Here is a 20,888-nt window from a genome sequence, read left to right as displayed (position 1 = left end):
AAAGAGAAGCCTGCCTATGTCTTTTGGCGGTCGGATCCGACGGGCTGGTCGGAGCCGACGCCCTTTTCTTCTTAGCAGAAGAAGGAGAGGAAGCTAATGCCTCTTCAAATGAGGGTTTAATAAGGCCTTTTAAAATAAGTTTATTTTTCCTCTCTTGAAGGACCCTCGAGGAAAACGCGTGGCACACGCTACAGGACTCCTGCAAATGTTTGGCGCCCAAACAGTACACACAGAGAGAATGGTCATCTGTAATTGACATCTTGAAACTACACTTAGTGCACTTCTTAAACCCTGAAGGCCTAGGAGCCTGTGACATTATGGCAACCAAACTGGTAAACAGCAAATACACTAACTATCACAGAAAAAATTCTTCTTTTTCTTTTTCTTTAAACAAGACTGACACAAAAGAAAAACAACTAAAGGTATCCAAGAACCCTAAAAATAAAAACGGGACTTGAATGACAACGGACTGACAGGGGAAGGCCCTTCAACTCAAATGGGACCTCTAGTCAGACAATACACAATCACCACACAAATATTTTACCACAAAAAATACTCACTCATACACAAAAAAACACGAGATAGCTGTTAAATCAGCTTTTTGTTGAATTTTAGGAAATCCCTGACAGGAAAGTAAGTGAAAAAACACTACTTAGCTCAGCCAAGCTCGAGACCACGTCTTTGCTTGTTAGCGGCAAACGAGATCTGGGGGACTGGTAGTGGTGCATCCTGGGATATAGTAAGCTCAGCCAATAAGAGACTTCGCTCTTTGGCATAAGCGTGCCGAGTCAGAGCCGAGGATCGGCTCCGAACCCATCAGTCAGAATGTAGGCGAGATAGGATCACATAACATCTTATAATTCAAAGTTGAAACGGATGATGATTAAATGGGAGAAATCTCAAGAGACAAGGAGAGACTGGGATTTTGGATGCAGATCCTTAAGGAGAATGAGAAGTTATGTACCTACCATAACGTTCCATGTTAGTTGTCTTCTCTCGCCTTCTTTCTTGCTGGATGGGTTCGGAGCAGATCCTTGGCTCCGACTCGGCCACTTACTAAAGCTCGAGAGCTTATTTTACCGGCTCGAGGCAACCCTATATCCCATGATGCTAGGCGATAACTCCCCAGATCTCGTTTGGAAGCTGAAAAACCTAGCATAGGCCAATAAAACAAAATCCTCCAACTGGAAGAGGAGGAAGAGGGATAAAAACCCCCAAAGATAATTATCTGCAGTATAGATATCCTAGGACACCTAGATGGTGAACAAGGGAATAAAAGGACCCTTCAAGGAAGGGAAGATCTTCTCGGTCTGTCCAGGCTAGGGGGATGGTGGGTGGGACGCAAGAAATAAGGCGAGAGAAGACAACTAACATGAAACGTTATGGTAGGTACATAACTTCTCAATGTTAAGTTGTCAATCTCGCCTTCATTCTTGCTGGATGGGACCGCATCCCTAGCACCTTCATCCTGGGTGGCTCATTGGAACAGACTCTTAAGAATGGTGGAACCAAATGTTGCTCTGTCCCTGGAGGCCATGTCCAATTTGTAATGCGAAACAAAGGTATGAGGAGAGGCCCATGTGGCTGCCGCACAAATAGTGTCTATTGGTAGTCTAGCTTGAAAATCTGTAGATGTAGCTAGTGCTCTAGTTGAATGGGCTTTTGGCTTAGAAGTTAATTCCCTGCCTCTGAGTTGATAAATAGATGTAATCACAGAAGACAGCCACCTAGATAGGGTTACCTTGGAAACAGGAAGGCCTTTCTTATTTTCTGCGTACGATAAAAACAGTTGATCAGACTTCCTTATTTGTTTGGTTCTATCCAAATAGTATTGGAGCTGGCGGTGAACATCTAGATAATGTAGCTTTTGCTCCGCCCTATTAGTATAGTTTGGGAAAAAAACTGGGAGATCAATTGATTGATTTAAATTTGTCTGTGAAGCCACCTTGGGTAAGAAGGATGGATTAGTCCTTAGAGAAACTCTGTCTTTATGGAAGATTAAGTAGGGAGGACGAATGCAGAGGGCGTGAAGCTCAGATACTCTCCTAGCAGAAGTAATGGCGACTAGGAAGAGTGTTTTCCAGGAAAGAAATTTCAATGAACAGGAGACCGCAGGTTCAAAGGGGGGGAGAATCAAGGATGTTAAGACTAAATTAAGATCCCACTGAGGTGGAGGGTCTTTGATCGGAGGCTTAAGTAAATATACACCTTTAAGGAAAGCTTTGGACATGATGTTGTGGTCCGATAAGCCTGTATGAAAATTCGATATGGCTGCCAACTGAACCTTTACTGTAGAGGCAGAAGATCCTGAATGAAAAATTTCGGCTAGGAAGTCTAAGACCGAATGAATTGGGGCAGTAAAGGGATCTATATTCCTTGCCTTTGCCCAGAAGGAGAAACATTTCCATTTACTAGTGTAAATCCTTCTGGTGGAAGATTTAAGGGAAGCTACTATGATATCCCGGACGGGATTAGAAATCAAAGGAAGCCTGGCTAAGGACGGAAGTGGAGCAACCAAGCAGTGAGGTTGAGAGAATGTAGGGATTGGTGCAGCTGCCCCGACTGATGGGTCAACAGATCTGGAGCTGGGTCCAGATGCCAAGGCTGCACCAAAAGATAATGATGTAGGAACGGAAACCATATCTGTCGAGGCCATTAAGGGGCAATGAGAATCAACTTGGCTCTCAAGGCGGTTGCTTTCTGAATTACTTGTGGGATTAGAGGAAAGGGTGGAAAGGCATAGAGAAGTCCCCGAGGCCAATCTTGGACTAGAGCGTCTCTGAGGTGATGGCTTGGAAGAGGGAAGAGGGTGAAGAAGTCGGGGCATTTGCTGTTTTGGGGTGTAGCAAAAAGATTGCAGCAAGGAAGGCCCCACTTCTGAAAAATCTCTTCCGCTACTGATTGTTTGAGAGACCACTCGTGTAGCATGAGTATAGCTCTGCTCAACCTGTCCGCTATGATGTTGGACTTCCCGGGGATATGCATTGCTATCAGAAACCGCTGAGAGGAGATTGCCCATTGCCAAAGTCTGAGTGCCTCTCGACATAGGGGATAGGACTTGGTTCCGCCTTGTTTGTTGATATACCACACTACGGACATATTGTCTGTTTGGATTGCAATAGTTCCTAGGGGAAGAGAGTCATGGGGGGCTTGCAACGTTAAAAGCACTACTCTCATCTCTAGGACATTTATGTGCAGGTGGCGTTCGAAAGGTTGCCAAGTGCCATGGACCATCCTGCCCTGAAAATGCCCCCCTCACCCGATCAGGGAGGCATCCGATGTCACCATGGTGACCGGGGGAGGAGGAACGAAGGGTCTGCCTTGATGGACTTGAGGGGACAATATCCACCAGGACAGATGACTTTTGCAAGTTGGAGTTATCATGATCTTGTGGTGCATGGGGAGTTGCTGAAAGGACCATTGGGCGAAAAGCATCCACTGTAGAAGACGCATGTAAAAACGTGCAAGGGGAAGAAGTGTTATGGCGGCCGCCATAAGACCCAATACTTTCAGGACATACCTGGCCTGAATTTTGTCGCTCTGAAGAAGAACATGGACATGGTTTTGAATATCTAGGACCCTTTGATCTGTTAACTTTGCTGAAAGTTGTACGGTGTTCAAGTTGGCGCCTATAAAGGTAATAGACTGACAAGGCGACAAGGCAGACTTTTCGAAATTTATAGAGATTCCTAGCCCTCTGCAAATGTGAATGGTGTAAGCTCTGGCTTGGAGAAGTTGATGCCTGGTGGTGGCAGTGAGGAGCCAGTCATCTAGATATGGAAACACCTGGAATCCTTGCCGTCTCAGGTGAGCCATAACCGCTGCCATACATTTGGTGAACACTCTGGGGGCTGTAGTGAGACCAAAGGGCAGGGCTCTGAACTGGTAGTGACTGGCCCCCAGCCGAAAGCGGAGAAACCTTCTGGAGCGCCTGTGAATTTTGATGTGATAGTATGCATCCTGAAGGTCCACGGAGCACATCCAATTGTCCTTGCCCAGAAAGGGCAGAATGGACTGTAGCATGACCATCCGGAATCTTGTTCTCTTTACAAACTTGTTTAGTTTGCTGAGATCTAATATTGGTCTCCAGTCCCCTGTCTTTTTCGGTACCAAAAAGAACCTTGAGTAGATTCCGGATCCTAGTTGGTCTGCTGGGACTGGCTGGATGGCTCTTTTTGCTAGCAGTTTTGATATTTCTGATACTGCTAGTTCCCTTAGACCAGGTGGAACGTCTGGAAGGGTTCCCTTTTGAATTGGGGTTTGGATAAAGGGAATTTTGTAACCCTCGGATATGATCGACTGTACCCATTTGTCTTGAGTAAGGGAAAGCCAGGCTATTGGGTACAGCGACAATCTTCCCCCGACTGCCTCCGAAGGTGGACAATCGGGCAACATCTCAGGGATGCTGGAAGGGTTTGTCAGAGAGAGGCTCCCTGCTACCCTGGTTCTGCGGACCCCCTCTGCCCCTAGGGTGGTGTCTGTTGTTGTTACCCCCTCTGCCACTGGGGGTAAACTGACCTCTTGCGTCAGGCGTGACTCCTTGAGATTTGTGGAACCACATTTTCCCACCCTTCTGACCCTTAGGGTATGGTCTTAAAGGGGTGGAGAAACGGACTCCTACGGCAGAAAGAGTCTTGCCATCTTATTCGCATCTGGTCAAGGTGTCTTTCACTTGAGGTCCAAACAAAGCCGAACCAACAAAAGGGGAATTTGTGAAGGACGCCTTGAAAGGGTCCGCGAAATTACACAGCTGCATCTAGGCATGACGCCTTAAGGCTACTCCTGTGCCCGCGGCCCTACTCGCTCCATCGGCTGCATATGAAATTAGACGCATGGAGGAGTTAACAATCGAGTTCAGGGTTCCAAGCTGTGAGTTTATTTTATCCTGGGACCCAGCAGCTGATGGATCCTGTAAGACTTCTCCCAACTCTTTGAGAATATCTCTCTGAAGGCGGGTGAAGTGACACAAGTAATTCAGCGACCGCATGGCAAAGGTCGCTGAAGAAAACATCCGTTTACCGTACCTATCCATGGTCCTAGAATCCTTATTAGGAGGATGGATAGGTACTGAAGTATCAGCTAGTTCCTTCTTGGTGGCTGCAGCCACCACCATGGCATCCGCCGATACACCTTTTGTTAGGAATTGCTTGTCAACTGGTGCTGTTATGAATTTAGATGGCCTCCGAGGGGTGGGTTCCACCGAATCTGGGGCCGACCACGCCTTCTGAGCCACTACTTCCATAAGGGGGTTGAAAGGCGGAGACACCCAGGAGGTGGAGGGTCGAGAACCAAATGCCTCCAGGTACACCAACACGTCCTCGGAAGGATTAAGGGAAGACCAGTTCCCCCTCTGCTTTAGGATTTCTAGGATGTCTGAGAAAGAGACAGCCTCAGAGGGGGACTTTGGGGATCCCTCCGACTCATCCAAGTCGGTGTCAGATGTAATGGACTCAGGGGAGTCCACATGCTTCCTCTTACATGTCCTCTTAAGCGGAGGCTCCACTGACAGGTTAGGAGAAGCCTCGGAAGAGGAAGAAATTCCCAGTGGGGAAACCTGAGGCGTTGGATCTCTGGGTCCGGGAGCAAGAGAGTGGGAAGAGACATCAGCAGGCACTGTAGTGGGAGGAGCTGATGGAGCTGACCGTTGACTATACCCTGGGGCTAGTACGCTCCTCATCACCTCGAAGGCTCCCCTATCAGAAAGGCCAGAGGGCCCCCGCTCCGAAGAGGTAGGAACCCCAGGCCGCACTGACAGGGAAGGCTCCGAGGCCGATGTCGGGGCCGAGCTCACCAGCGCCGACACTCCGAGAGGGAGAACGGGGTCGGACAATGGTCCGATGCCACTCGGAGCCGACGAGAGAGATCAGGCGCCCGGATCCGTCCAATGAAGGTATCAAGGAGGAGATCGGAGCGGAAGACGAAGGAGCCGATGAGCTCCGGCTCCGAACTCTGAGGGAGAGTCGAAGGAGGAAAATTAGGTGGAGTCATAATAGCTACTGTCTGATGAGACGGGCTAGAGATCATCTGGGCCAATGCCTGAGACTTTAACAGCCTACTTACCACTCTCTCAAGGTCGTGATCTGAAAGTCTGGATGACCGAGAAGATCGGCTCCGATGGCTCCGCTCTGAGAGCAGGGGAGATCTCGGAGCCGAATGGATGGACTCCAATGAAGGGGATCTTGACCTCTTCTTAGATGGAGCCAACGGAGCCGAGGACACGTCGGCTCCAGCCGGAGCTGACAGTGAAAGCATGGGCTCAGAGGTATCGGCGCCGAGTGGTGCCGAGACCGGAACCTGTGACTCAAAGGGATCGGCTCCAGCCAGAGCCGATTTAGGCACAAACAAGGAGCCAGCAGCCGAAGGCTTAGCACTTGGAGCCGATGGTTTTGCTGGTTTCGAGGGCCTCCCCAACACAGACTTAGTCAGGGAGCTCTCGGGCTTTAACAAGCCCCTCAGTATAAGTTTGTTCCTGCGCTCCTGCAGGACTCTTGGACTGAATGCATGACATACAGAACAAGAGTCCTGCAGGTGCAGGGGTCCCAGGCAGTAAGCTCCTTGTTTGCCTTAGTAATTAGGGAGATTTAAAATCTTTGTACGGAGGGGACATGAGAAATCTTAGATACACCCTGAATTAATTTCCCTCTTTCAACAAATTTCTTGAGAACCTGAGCAGCAGAAGAGCCAAACAATACCTCATTGTCTAAAGCAGAATCTAAGATTTCAAACTGCACCTCATCAGCAAACTTCTGGTTATGTATGCAGGCATATCTTTTCAACAGTGTATTAGTAGCAGTTGCTCTAGACATAGTATATGCACAATCATACACACTCTTCAAGGCATGTTCATATATCTGGTACAAGCAGAAGCAATTGATAGACGTTTGGTAGAAAATTCCCTGAAACTGTCCATATTACAAAGCATGATCTTCCACATGCATGCCTGATAATTGAGAATTCTGAAAGCTAAAGTGGAAAAAGAAAGCAGTCTTTTACATAGGTAGGCCAACACTTTGCCTTCCTTATCAACACAAAAGCATTAGTGTTCAGGATAAACCCATTACCAGCAAGTGAAGCAGTGGAAATGACTGCTGGGTCTGAACTAAGGTATGAGAAAATAAATTAAATAATATTGATAGCTAAAAACAGTGGCCCCTTATAGGAAACTTCTGATACTGATAACAAATACCATGTTTCTTAAATGTGAAATACAATTTTAAACAGAAAATAAAATGAAACAGTATTTTCTTAAGAGCAGCAAACTCTGTAAGGAAGGTTCCCCAACGGGGATTTATCTGCCAGAAATGAAGCTCTTAGTAGTTTGCTGCTCTTGTGAAGCCCCTGAAATGCTTTTCCTTGACGTGGTAAGACAAGTAAAGAAAAATCTTAACTCTGACTGCTGATTTCCCTCCTTGGTAGCTAAGCAACAGTCAGAGTGAAGGTATGGAGCAGAGCCTGAGTTTTGTGAAGCTGGCCAGTTGTTTGCTGGGCAGGAAAACAGACCATATAGTTTATACACTACTGCAGCAGTTGGAATGATGAACATTGACACAGCAAAAAAACTTTCATCATAGTCTCCATTTTACAAAACAAACCCTCATTCAATCAAATGCCATAGATCCGTACTAATTTCATATTCACATAACAATAACCAAGGTGAATCGATAACAGTTTTGCTGTAGTCAACAATCTGCATGCTGACTACAGAATAACACAAATAAACACACAGCAATTAACACTCCAAATGATGAAACAAGCTCAGAGTAACAAGCCAATAACCACTTTTAGCAGGAAATGCAGTGCAGTATCCAAGGATCAAACAAGAATTTTTTTTATTTTTACCAAAAGAACTTTAATGTTTAAAGTACTCATGTTTAGGCCTTTTGTCTAATCTAGACACCATCAGAACCTGCAGTAAATCATTCACCACTTCCTTTTATCAGTTCATCAATCATATGACCAACAATTAAAGGCACAGGTACAAAATCTGCTTTATTTTCTGAACAAACAAAACAAAACAAACAATATATATATATATATATATATATATATATATATATATATATATATATACATACATACATACACTTGTTTCCCGCCTTTTCAAGCTAGTATAGTCCAGTTTTCAGGTTAGTGCTGAATTCAGAGCTGTGTTACAAATCTCTGTGTTTGCCCATACCTTACTTGGATAGAAGGAAGTTTCTCTGTTCACCTGTGAGAGAGGGGAGCTTTGAGCAGCCTATCTGTCCCTGCAGGGGTGGTTTCAGCCCAGAAATTAGTAGTTTATTGGCCATTTGGGGCTAATTTCTATCTCTCTCATTTCCCTGCTATAGAAACCATATTTGCCCGGTTTTGCATGCCAGACAGCTTTGGTTAGCTAGGGTATAACTATTCCCGGCTCCACAAAGTCTCCTCTTTAATTTTTCCCTTGGAACTAGACAAACTTTTAACTTAAGCACTCAAGCCATTCATTTCTCAGCCTGGCACTTGCTCAAAACTCATAGCAAGCACTTATAAACCCTAGCACTAGACCCACCCCCCCTATACTGTACAGAAGGACAAGGCTCTCTATTCGACCTTACCAACTATTCAGTAAAACAATTCACTGTACCTACTCAGGCATGTCCAAAGGGCAGTTTCAGGTGTACTCTCCAGTCCAACTGGTGAATCTGGGCATTTCGAGGCAGTGTTACAACTGCCTCATGTACACAGACAACCCTCTCCTCCTATCACCAAACACTAATACATGCGAGAGATGCAATTATACAGCCAAACTGGAGGCTAAGCTCTCTCAACCCATGACTGGATCAGACAGTCAAGAGGAGAAGGGAAATACTTGCATCACACCACCAGACTCACATAGACCCATTAAACCAGCACTGGCAAAAAGCACACATAAATACATGAAAACATACTCAGAGGCTCTAAATAAAAATCTTCAAAAGCAACAGAGACCTCCAAAGCAGATACCCAAGCAACCTCCACCCCCCAACACAAACCATGAAACACATACTTCACAAAACCAGTGTGCCATGCAATCACAGCCCATAAGGCAAAATAACATACCCAACATACTAGTAAAAGGTGACTCTATAGTCAGGCACACTGACGTCCCACTCACTAGGCTGAATAAGGAGAAGGTTACTGTTAGCTGCCTGTCGGGTGCCAGGATATGCCACATAATACAAGCACTCAGGTCACTCCAGAACAAGTACAAATATGACTCTGTCATTGTCCATGTTGGTGTGAATGACCTGAGCCGTACCTCCCTGGACTACATGAAAAGAGACATCGAAGAGCTCTCTGATCACGTAGTCCAGGCTGGTATGACCCTGCCCTCAATAAGAATGATACCACAGTATAAAGAAAAAATTATCAATTTCAACAAATTTCAACAATTGGCTAAGTTTCTGGTGTCATTCAAAGGGGATCCAGTGTCTGTCCACCTGGGATGACATGCTCGACAAGCCACGCTGCTTCACTAGAGACGGATTGCACCTGTCACCCTTAGCCTTTCAAGTACTGGCCAAGGCTCTTGCCTCCCCCATAATGCATTTTTTAGGCAAGGCTCAAAAGACAAATCCACCTCCGTAAATAGAACAAGTAACTGTTAAGTTTTCGTTTTCATTACCTTAAGAACAAAGACGAATACAATTCTTTCTCTCTTTCAGTGGTATTTATTAAGCACAGTACACATGTGTGGGAGCCTCATGAAAAGTACCTGGGAGACTCCCAGAACAAAAGAATGCACAAGCTTATATACTGATAATATTGCTGACCATACAAAAATATAAAATGAACCAATTAGATTATTTAAGACACTGAACCAATCAAAGATTTACCCGTAGTCATAAAGCAGTTCACATCATCATATCTCTAGGCAGAGAGAGAAAATCGGATACACTTCCAAAAAAGGCACATTTCCTGCTTTCAAGCAGACTCTTGTTTTTCAGTAATTTTCCACTACTCACAGTTCATTCAAAATTCATAATACACAGTACATCTTAATACATGCAGACTGTCACATACTCAATTCCCTCAAACACATCTTTGGCTGTTCATATTCTATAATCCCCCATTTGATGCTGTGTAAGCATCACCATTCAACCTATCATACATTTGCCCCAAATCTAACATTACCATGTTACTGGTCTTTTCATTATTGGTAAACATTGTCATTTCATCACTTACATTCATATTTGCAGGCATATAAAACTTAGGCACCTTTACAGTTTTTGAAGACATCAATTTCAAGATCAGTGCTTTGATTAAAAATATAACAAGAAAAGCAACAATAGCTAATACTGCGATTAATAAAATCAACTTTAACAGTCCACCTCCCCAACCTGAGAACAGATTGGTTAGCCATGCCCATGTTGAACTATCGGCCTCTTTGGCCTTAGAGAGTTCGGAAACTCTTTGAATCAGTTCAAGATGGCTTTCAATTTCGTGCTGTCGGGAATAAATGTACAGCACTCCTCCTGGATTAAAGCGCAAGTCCCTCCTTTCGCCGCTAGGGTGAAGTCGAGAGCCATACGATTTTGGAGCACTACAGCTCTCATAGCAGTCAGTTCATCAGTCACTAGTTCCAAGGCAGAAAATGTAGCATTGCTTAATACTTCAAGCAATTTGGATAGCTTTCTCAGTTCCCAAATTGATTTCACTGCTCCGTATGCTGGAATGACACCAGCCCATGATATGACGTCATCACCCAAGTCCATATGAGATAGTCCTTTAGTGCCAGCATGAGCTAAATCATGGTGATAGATCCATGAAGCATCAACTTGACCTACCGGATTGGTAGGCTTCTTGACCTCGCGAACATTTCGGATTTTTCCTTGAGGTAAGACAGATATATGTCAGATGGCTGGGACTAAATAGCCTAAAAAAACAGCTACCAGACCAGTTTTCCGGTAGCCATTTATAAGCTTTTCTTCCGCATATAAAATAACAGTCCTGCACCAGGGTGGTAATGTTTGAGGAATGATTGCTGAATGTGGTTATGCCATGAAATACAGCAAAAAGTATGATATTATGAGAGCCATTTAATGAGGCATTTCTTAGTATCTGCTGAATGGTATTAAACGAGACTCAACAGCCCGAGTATCTATTGTTTTCTTCTGTGTAATTGCACTGGTATTCGATCGTTGTGTTGCAAACACTTTGTCCCAATTTTCGAGTCCAATGATGTCGACTTGAGTAATTTTGTCGAAAACACAGAGAACCCTTGTGACGAAGGGAAAGTTGTAATGCAATAGATTTGCTGGATGTAATATTAGCAGTATTGTTGAGTAAACTAGTCCATGTATCAATGATACTTAATGGAGCCACAGCCAATGACAATCCCCCATAGACAGAGGGAATGGCAGTGCAGATCCAGCAGTCCGAGACATTGAGAGAGGAGGCATAAGTGTATTTAATAGCTTGATAAGTGTTGAAAGGTGTGTGCCACATAGCTTGTTTGGTGTGATGTGTCATTGGAGCAGGAAATAGAAATGGCCATAGTAAAAATAACAAAACGACAAGAATAACCACCACAATAGTTACGCAGTACATTTGTGGAAATGGTGGCTGCATCTGTGCTATCTCAGGAGGTTGAGGTTTTCCAAACGGATAAAAGTTAGGCATGATCAGGTGGTGGCACTGTATGGCTTCGAGTACGAGTAGCAATAGGTGGAGAGTCTGGAGTTGAAAAAGGTAGAGGCTGTTGATCCTCGGATGGCATGACCTTTTTGATGTGCGATATATGAATCCAGGTGGGCGAGCCTTGTAGTCGCACCGCTGATGATGTCGTCAGTAGAACCAGGAAGGGCCCCTTCCAGCGTGGTTGTAGAGCTGTTTTTCGAGAGAATGACTTGACGTACACCCAGTCTCCTGGTTGGAGTGTCGAAGACAGGAAGGGGTCAGGGATGTGTTGAGCAGCTGCTACCTGGCGGTGATGAAACTGTAAAAAAGAAACAAGAGAAGTGCAATACCTAAGAATATTATGATCAAATGTATCATACTCAGAAAAGGGTGGTGGTGGTGTCATGGGCATATGCATAGGGCGGCCCATGAGGATTTCATGAAGAGAAAGACTTTTAGTAGGATGTACTTGCGCTGTCATAGAGAGGAGGGCTAGAGGTAGGGCCTGTACCCAAGTGAGGCCCGTTTCAGTAGTAATCTTAGCCAGTCTAGTTTTTAAAGTCTGATTCATGCGTTCAATAATACCTGATGCCTGTGGTCTGTATGGACAATGAAATTTTAAGGTGATGCCTAACATTTTACACAGTGAATCAATTAACTGAGCAGTAAAATGTGTTCCACGGTCTGAATATATTTGACAGGTAACACCAAAACGAGGTATCGATTTATAACAAAGTTTCTTAGCAACTGAAATGGCATCATTTTTAGTACATGGGTAAGCTTTTAACCACCCAGAAAAAACATCAACAACAGTTAGAACATATCTGAAATGAGCACAAGGTGGAAGTTCAATAAAATCCCATTGCAAAGCGCAAAATGGTCCCAATGGTTTTGGCAGTGGTTGTGCGGGAGCCATAGTGCCTTTTGAAATATTATACTGTAAACAAATGGAGCATGTGCTCAAAAAATGCTGTACAGAAGCAGAAAGTCCTGGGGCAAACCAATCCTTTTGGATTTGTTTTATTAACGCTTGTACCCCAACATGAGCTGGCAAGTGATACGCTTTAATAAGAGAATTTAACATGGACATTGGGCAGACCAGTCTGCCATCTGGATGTTGCCAAATGAAATCAGAGCATTTAAAACAAGCTTGAGCCAGCCATGTTCTCCTTTCTGATTCTGAAGCTTCATCCTGTAAAGCTTTTAACACTGTGGTATTAAAAGTAACCATTGGTTGCAAAGGCTGCAAAAAATGTCCCTGAACAATTTGTGAGAGAGCAGCCTGTTTAGCAGCCCAGCTAAATTATTGCCCTTAGTTTCAAAAGAGTCATTAGACTGATGGGCTGCACATTTAACAACAGCAAGTTTAGATGTAACAATAAATCCTGTAGCAAGTTATTGATGTAAAAATGTTTTTTAACGGGTGTCCCGGAAGAAGTCAAAAACCCTCGCTCCTTCCATAGTATACCAAAATCATGAACAACACCATGGGGAAAAACGGGAGTCAGTATATATAGTAACAGATTTGTCCTTAGCTATTTTGCATGCATTCGATAATGCCACTAGTTCCGCGGAACTGCCTGGGGGTAATTGTGCTGACCTTAAAACTTCGGTCGGAGTACAGACTGACCAAGCTGCTTGGAATTCTCCGGAGTTTGTTTGTAAGCAGGATCCATCAACAAAAAGAACCAAATCAGGATTTTGCAAAGGAGTGTCATACAAGTGTAACCTAGGAGAAAGAACAGAGTTAACTACAAGCACACAATCATGTGGTTCGCCCTTATCCAATATCGGTATTAAAGATGCAGGGTTTAGTGGTGGGCAGCGTATGACTTGCAGGGTGGGGTTATTTATTAAACTTAATTCATATTTAGTAAGACGTGCATTTGAAAGATACTGTGTTTTTGTTTTCAACAGCAACGCTTGAACTGCATGTGGGACTGCTAATATAGTATCATGTCCCAACGTTAGTGGAGCCGCCATGTCAACCAAGACAGCAGCGGCTGCCACAGCCCGTAAGCAGGCTGGATAACCAGAGGCAACCGGATCTAGCTGAGTACTGTAATAAGCAATAGGTCGGTAGCCTCCAGTACGTTGCTGGGCTAGGAGACCCAAGGCAGTTTTATTCCGCTCACAACAAAAGAAAAAAAGAAATTATGTACTCACCATAACGTTCCATCTGAGTAGATACTTCATTTGTCTGCAACCTGTGGGTAGTCGGATCCGACCTCAGATCCGAACCGGCAGCTTTCCAAGCTCCAAGATCCGAGCTCCTAGCTCCTCCCCCCTACTCATAATCCCTTGCTACCAACCACATTACCTCAGATCGGTTATTTTGCCCTAAAGGCTAAAGAAGGAGAAAAACTCCCAAGTAACAATACCTTACTGAGGTTCGGGGGATGGCAGGGGGGGTCGGTTGCAGACAAATGAAGTATCTACTCAGATGGAACGTTATGGTGAGTACATAACTTCTTTATCTGAAGTAGTTACTTCATTTGATCTGCAACCTGTGGGACAGAGTCCCCAGCTTACCTAAGACCCTGGGTAGTCCCTACGGAAGGATATTCCGAAGCACTGCGGAGCCAAAGGAAGCCCTACTTCTGGAAATCATGTCCAGTTTGTAATGAGAAATGAACGTGTGGGAAGAGGACCAAGTAGCTGCTGAACAAATATCATCTACTGGAACTCTAGACCAAAAAGCCGTCGAGGTAGCCACAGATCTAGTAGAATGTGCACGCACACCAACCGGAGCTGGCTTCCCAGATGAAGTGTGTCCTTGTCTAATACACTGAGAGATCCAATTTGCCACTGTCACCTTAGAAATTGGTTTGCCCATGGCTGACTTAGCATAAGAGACAAACAACTGGTCTGACTTGCGGAAATCTTTAGTCCTATGCAAGTAAAAACGTAGTTGTCTGTGTACATCCAATTTGTGCAATGTGTATTCACCCTTGTTTTGGAAATTCGGGAAGAAAACAGGAAGATTAATAGACTGATTAATGTTAGTCTCTGTGGCTACCTTAGGCAGAAAGGAAGGATTAGTCCTGAGGGCCACTCTATCCTTGTGAAAAATAAGGTATGGATGCTTAATGCACAGAGCTTGTAATTCTGAGACTCGTTTGGCTGAAGTAATAGTGACCAAAAAGGCCATTTTCCAAGATAAGAATTTCAATGGCACTGAGGCCACCGGCTCGAAAGGTGGTCTTGTTAATGCTTGTAGGATCAAGGTAAGATCCCATGGAGGAACTGCCGGCTTAACAGGGGGCTTTAAGAGAAAAATGCCTTTTAAGAAGGTCTTGCATATTTTTGCTGATGCCAAGGAAACTACGCCATCCCCGACGTGATAATGAGAGATGGCTGCTAGCTGGACCTTAACGGTGGACGCACTAGCTCCTTGTCTAAAAAGAAGGGACAGGATGTCCAGGATAGTGGGAATAGGAACCGTAAAGGGATCCAATTCCTTCTCCTTTGCCCAGATGGAAAAGCGTTTCCATTTACTGTTGTAGAGCTTTCTGGTGGATGGCTTATGAGCTGCCACCAGAATGGCTTTAACAGGGGACGAGATACTGGGAGTCCTAGCCATAAATGGAACTGGACCAACCAAGCCGTAAGCCGGAGATTGACCAGGTTCGGAGTGTGGCATCTCATCGGATGCGAGATTAGGTCTGGTCTGGGGTCCAGAATCCATGGGGGAGCCACACTGTGAGACTGCAGAAAGGGGAACCAGATTTGTCAAGGCCAGAATGGGGCTATGAGAATTACTCTGCTCCCCAACCGACAGGCTTTCTGGATGAATTTCATCATCAGAGGAAGAGCAGGATACGCATAAAGGAGACCGGGCGGCCAAGCATGAACCAGAGCGTCCCTGGGGGATTCCCCTCTGGGGGAACTATTGCGAAGTAATCACTGCATTTTGTGTTTAGGGGAGAAGCGAAAAGGTCGCAGCGAGGTTGACCCCACTTGAGGAATATCTGCTTTGTGACAGATGGATTCAGAGACCACTCGTAAGGGCTGAGGAATACCCGACTTAACTTGTCCGCTAATATGTTGGACCGTCCCGGAATGTGCGTTGCTATCAGAAAGCGGTTGGTGGAAATCACCCATTCCCACACTCTCATGGCTTCTCGACACAGGGGGTAAGATCTGGTCCCTCCCTGTTTGTTTATATACCAGACAACGGACATTTTGTCCGTCTGGATTGCAATAGTCCCCAGAGGAAGAAGGTGATGAAGAGCTTGCAACGCCAAAAGCACTGCCCTCATCTCTAGGACATTGATATGCAAAGCAGTCTCTAGAGGAGTCCACGCGCCTTGGATGGAGTTGCCTGCATAATGCCTGCCCCACCCGAGGCAAGAAGCGTCCGTGGTCAATGTGGCTTTGACTGGGGGAATCACAAAGGGTCTCCCTTCTTTGAGTTCCTGAGCCTGTAACCACCAAAGAAGGGAGTGTCTGCACGCCCTGCTCAGGGGAATCGGCATGTCTAAGGGATGGACCAATAGTGACCATTGGACCTGGAGAGTCCACTGTAACACTCGCATTCGCAGACGGACATGAAGAGAAAGGCCGATCGCTGCTGACATAGACCCTAGCGCCCTCAGGACTAATTCTGCTGGAGGAGCGGGGCTCCGAAGAATGTCTGAGATTTGAAGAGACAAACTGTTCAGCCTGACAGGTGTAAGAAATACTTTGGAGATCCGAGTATCCAACCTGGCCCCTATGAAATCTAGGACTTGAGTGGGGCACAGGCAGGAATTCTTTAGATTCACTGAAATGCCCAAAGAACAGGCCAGAGAGAGGGCGTAATCTCTCGCCACAACCAGTAGATGCCTGTTGGGGGCAGTGAGGAGCCAGTCGTCTAGGTAAGGGAACACCTGAATGCCCCGGAGTCTCAGGTGGGCTGCAACCACTGCCATGACTTTGGTAAACACTCTGGGGGCTGAGATTAGGCCAAATGGAAGAACCCTGAACTGATAATGACTGGGTCCTAGCCGGAAGCGGGGGAACCTCCTGGATCATCTGTCCATTAGTATATGGTAGTACGCATCTCTGAGGTCTAACGAGCACATCCAGTCATTCTCCCGCAGAAGGGGGAGAACAGATTGTAGGGTGACCATCCGGAACTTTTCCTTGGGTATGAACAGGTTCAGGGACGAGAGGTCTAGGATGGGTCTGAGGTCCCCCGTTTTCTTTGGCACCAAGAAGAACCTGGAGTAATAACCCAATCCGGACTGATCTGGGGGGACGGGCTGGATGGCTCTTTTTCTTAGCAACTCTGAAATTTCCAGAGCTGCGGACTCCCTCTGATGGGGTGGAACATCGGGGAGACGTTTGGGGTTGGGGGGGTGTGTGAACGGAATAGTGTAACCTCTGGATATAATCCAGAGCACCCATCAATCTTTTGTAGTGGACTCCCAGCTTGACAGGTGCTCTGATAATCGCCCCCCCGACTGCCTCCAGAGAGGGACAGTCGGGAAAGCCCTCAGGGCTGTTGTGCAGGTCTGTCCGAGAAAGGTTCTCTAGACCCGAAATTACGCGGCCCCCCTCTGCCTCTGGGCCGGCGTCCACCTTGTCCTCCTCTGCCTCTAGAGGATGAGTTGTCTGCAGCAGGACGGGATTGCTGAGATTTACGGAACCACAGCTTCTTTTGCCCCCTCTGATTCCTGGAGAAGGATCTTTGGGGGCTAGAGAAGCGGACTCTGACAGCCATCAGCGTCTTCCCATCCTTTTCGCTTTGGACTAGCGTGTCGCGAACTGTTGAGCCAAATAAGGCTGAACCGTCATAAGGGGCGTTCGCGAAGGACGCCTTAAAGGGTTCCATGAAGTCGCAAAGGCGGAGCCAGGAGTAATGTCACAAGACCACTCCAGCTCCGCTAGCTCTAGCGGCTCCTTCCGTGGCATGGGAAAGAAGCCGCATAGATGTATTTGATATGGACTTTAGAGTGGCCATTCGAGTCTCAAAAACCTTTTTGTCTGAGACCGACATGGACTCCGGAGGGGCTGCAGCGTATTCCTTAATTAAGTCACGCTGTAGCCTAATGGTGTGTGCCATGTAGTTCAGCGACCTTATGGCAAAGGTCGCTGAAGCAAACATCCGCTTCCCAATACGGTCCAATGACCGGGACTCCTTGTCCGGCAGATGGACCGAAGAACTTTCTTGGGCAAGTTCTTTCTTAGTGGCCGCTGCCACCAACATAGCATCAACCGGCGCGCCTTTGGACCAAGAAGGTCTATCAGAGGGAGGGCTGAGGACCTTGTCTGGGCATCTTGGGATAGGCTCCATGGTGTCAGGCTCCTTCCAAGCCCTGGTGGTAATTAAATCCACCAAGGGGTCGGCTGGGGGGGACACCCAGGAGGTAGATGGGCCTGCCTCAAAGGCCTCCAGAAAAATGGATTCGTCCAGGGAGGGCTTTTGGGCAGACCACCCCCCTCTTATACGCAACATTTCCATGATGTCTCCAAAGGAGACATCTTCAGGGGGTGACCTTGGGGAGCCCTCCGTATCATCGAAATCCGTATCCATGGTAATGGACTCGGGGGAGTCCAGGTGCCTCCTTTTGCACTTATGCTTCCGAGGCGCCTCTTCGGCGGGACTGTCCGAAGAGGGCTCTTCCGCAGGGTGGTGTTCCCCCATAGGAACCAACTGGAGGCTTTGGGCAGGCTGTCCAGATGGACGGATGATCGAAGACAGACCCTGATACAGTGGGGGTACGGGTGGATCCGAAGGCCCGGTCGGGGACCTGGATGACCTCGACAGTACCTTCTCCACTACCTCAAAAGCCAAGGGAGATTCACTGTCTTCAGCCTGAGAAAGTAACCTCCTCGCCTCCGAGGATAGGATCGGGGTCAGAGCCGAAGCAATCGGAACCGAGGTAGTGGTGTGCTCTGACCTAATCGGCGCTGAAGACACAACCACCCCCTCAGATCCGATGCTCAACCCTTGCCCCCGAGAGCTCGGATCTGACAAGCTTGAAGGTACAGTCAGCGTCGAAGACACAATCGCTATCGGCGCCGACGTATCCCCGGATCTGAAAGGGCCTGGATCCGATAACTCCGAGACCCGAAAACGGGTCGGAGAAGGAGCGATCGGGGCAAAAATGGGGGCTGCACTCCCTCCCAAAGGGGGGGGGAGGCAAGAGCATCCCCATCTGCATCTGGGTCTGTAAAAATCTTCGCATCATCCGAGCCATGTCTGCTTCGGAGATGCTTCTTGTAGACCACGAAGAGGCAGTCGAGGCAGGCCGGGAGGGACGCCTCGAAGACCTCTAGGCAGACCTATCCTCCTCCTCTGGCTCCGGAGAAAAGGAAGGTGAACGGAGCCGAGAGGATGAGGATCCGGAGACCCTCACTGGGGACTTCAGAATTTTTTCAGGCGGAGCCGAGGGATGAGACTCGGCCCGCCTTTTAGAACTGTGACCCTCTCTGTCTTTGTGCTTCTTCTTCTCCCTGTGGGAAGAAGCACTAGACTCCACAGAGCTGGTACCCGATAAGGGAGATTGAGTCCTGGGTACAGCTAAGGGAGTAGCCGGCGCAGAAGCTACAGGAGTAGCTTGAACCCGGCTGGGAGAGGAAGAAGAAGCCGATTCCTGGGGGAGTTTTCCCGCCAGGATCAGCTTGTTCTTCCTGTCCCTGAGTGCCCGAGGGTTGAAGGCCACACATATCTGGCAGGCCTCCGACAGATGAGCTGCCCCCAGGCACAAAACGCACTGAGTGTGGCCATCAGCTGGGGAAAGCTTGTGGCCACACTCAGTACATTTTGAAAATATGGCCTTAGCTTCAGCCATAAGTTCTCTCACACACACACACCCAAACACTAGGGGGGGAGGGGGAGAGATAAAGTTAAACTAAGGGAAGAAAGTTAGTTTTTTTTTTTTTTTTTTTTTTTTAAAAGGTTTTAAAGGGATTTTAAAACACACACACACACAATTTTGAACAAGAAAAAAGTCTATAAATGGAACAATCTCACCAGGCCAGGAGCTCTTCACTAAGAAGCAACTGTCTTTAGCCGCAGCAAAAAACGATCTGAGGTAATGTGGTTGGTAGCAAGGGATTATGGGTAGGGGGAGGAGCTAGGAGCTCGGATCTTGGAGCTTGGAAAGCTGCCGTTTCGGATCCGCGGTCGGATCCGACTACCCACAGGTTGCAGATCAAATGAAGTAACTACTTCAGATTAAATGGTTTGGAATAATCTGGTAAACCTGAGACAGGAGGATTTACCAAGGCTGTTTTGATAGCCTGAAAGGCCTCTTCATGCGTTGATGTCCAAGGTAAAGGTTCCGTTACATCCTTTTTCAGGAGTTGTAACAAGGGGGCCGAAATCTCTGAAAAGTTAGGCACCCACTGTCTACAGTATCCTGCTAGGCCAAAGAATCCTCGGAGCTGCCTCTGGGTTACAGGGCGAGGTGCACTCTGAATAGAAGCTATGTGATTTGGGAGTATTTGCCGGGAACCCATTATAATTATGTGTCCTAAATACTGCACCTTTTCTAAACAAAACTGTAATTTTGATCTATTTACTTTAAATCCTCGAGCAGCTAAAAAGTTTAACACTAAAAGGGAATCTTCCATACATGAGTTACTGTCTGGCAAAGCTATAAGAATATCGTCCACATATTGGACAAGGACTGAACGTGATGGTAGTTGCAGATCCTGTAGCTGTCTATGCATCTCTCTAGAAAATAAGGTTGGGGATTCTAAATATCCCTGGGGCAATCGAGTCCACGTGTACTGCTGACCTTTGTAGGTAAATGCAAACAAATACTGACTATGAATACTGGAATAGAGAAAAAAGCTGATGAAATATCTATCGCCGTAAAACATTTTGCAGTAGGTGGGATACAGCTCAAAATAGTAGCCGGTTTTGGTACAATCGGGAAAACAGGCAAGACAGCTTTATTAACTTCCTGCAAGTCTTGCACAAATCTGTAAGCTTGTTTTCCAGGTTTCTTCACCAGTAATATTGGGGTGTTACACAGGCTTGTGGTGGGTGCTATGATCCCTTGCTTTACTAATGAAGAAATAACAGGGGCAATACCAGATATAGCCTCAGCTGTCAAAGAGTACTGTGGTACTCGCAGTAACTGTGCACCTGGTTTTAGGGTTATTTTTACAGGAGTAGCTAAGGTCAAAAACCCTACATCATTGTCATGAGTAGTCCACAGGAGGGAATGTAAATACTTGTTTCTGTCAGAATTTGGCTGGATACACATCGTCTGTAAAATGACTGAGTCATCTAAAGCTGCCAGGGAACTATATTGTTGGTCTGAAGG

This window comes from Protopterus annectens, chromosome 6.part1 (assembly GCF_019279795.1).
Source record: "Protopterus annectens isolate FY-2018-M chromosome 6.part1, PAN1.0, whole genome shotgun sequence".
NCBI classification, from domain to species: Eukaryota; Metazoa; Chordata; order Ceratodontiformes; family Protopteridae; genus Protopterus; species Protopterus annectens.
Note: the sequence above shows the minus strand (reverse complement) of the source record.